This window comes from Pteropus vampyrus, unplaced genomic scaffold, assembly GCF_000151845.1.
Source record: "Pteropus vampyrus isolate Shadow unplaced genomic scaffold, Pvam_2.0 Scaffold974, whole genome shotgun sequence".
NCBI lineage: Eukaryota > Metazoa > Chordata > Mammalia > Chiroptera > Pteropodidae > Pteropus > Pteropus vampyrus.
In genome coordinates this window covers 3,024-4,349 of record NW_011889755.1, presented here as the reverse complement: position 1 = coordinate 4,349, position 1,326 = coordinate 3,024, and the positions used below count along the sequence as shown (strand labels likewise).

At 39.7% G+C, this 1,326-nt stretch overlaps 1 pseudogene; it reads left to right on the top strand.

The window, feature by feature from the left end:
- The window catches only part of LOC111734332, a 1,074-nt pseudogene extending 442 nt beyond the window's left edge, over positions 1-632 (top strand).
- Positions 633-1,326: the final 694 nt, after the last annotated feature.

Sequence of the window (1,326 nt, the reverse complement as noted above, 5' to 3'; positions counted from 1 at the left end):
CCCTATGTACTTCTTCCTTTCAAATAGTCCTTGACTGACATCAGTTTCAGCACAACTATAGTTTCCAATATGTTGGTGAATCTGTAGATATACAGCAAATCCATCACCTATGCATATTGTCTAACTCAGGTTACCTTTCTTCTCTTTTGCATGTCTGGACAGCATACGTCTGACCCTGATGAACTATGACTAGTTGGTGGCCAATTGTCAAACCCTACACTATCTGGTCAACATGAACCCCTGCCTCTGCAGCTTGTAGGTCCTGCTGTAATTTTTCATCAGCTTTTGAACTCCCAGCTGCCCTGTTTGATGATGTCACAACTTACCTTCTGTGCAGATGTGGAAATCCCTCATTTCTTTTGTAAACCTCTACAGCTCCACAAGCTGGCCTGTAATGATACCTCCACCAATAACATGTTATCCTATTTTGTTGGTGCCATTTTGGTGGTGTGTCAATCTCAGGGATCTTTATCTCTTACTATAAAATCACTTCCTCCATTTAGAGAATTCTATCATCATGTGAGAAATATTAAATCTTTTCCACTTGTGGTTCTCACCTGTTAGTTGTTTGCTTATTTTATGGAACAGACCTTGGGGGGGGGGGGACCTGTTCAGCTCCCTCATGTTCCTGAAGAAGGACGCAGTGGCCTTGGGGACATACACTGTGGTTCCCCCATGCTGAGTTCTTCCATCTACAGCTGGAGGAACCTAGAGTGCACTGTGGAGGATTATCAAAAGAAATAGCCTAATCTCAATACCTGTGCTGTCTTTTTTAGTTCATAGAACTGGGAAAGCAACAAAATGAAACTTGCGTAACAAGGAATTGCTGACTCTGCAGTTACATTATGCATATGTACCTATATGGCTTTCTGCTTTCTGTTTACACAGATTTTTCTCTTCCTATAGCTGTAATGGAAGATTATTTTGGGAGATTGTTTTGGAGTCTGCACTTAAGCCATAGCCCCTCCAGGATTATGTGTAGTATATCAGTACACCCATCTCACTTTCTTTATGCATTACACAGGACTCTTGGTTATAAGCAGTCTTGTTTCTATCATTGTAAAATAATTATAGCTCCCTCTTTCCCTTTTATTTATTTTTTTCAATGCTCTTCTCATCATTTTTCTATTGGCTAGGAGGCTCTAAACCCCACTTTAAGAAGCAACACATTCATATTTTTGCTCCTTCATTATGTTGGTCAGATTCTTGATCAAGTAGGATGACCATTAAATTCCCTGTCTAAGCCAGGGAGTTTTGAAATTTAAATGAAGTGATAATAATACTGAAAGTGTAGAAATAGTTGTCAACTGGAACATCCTTAGGAAA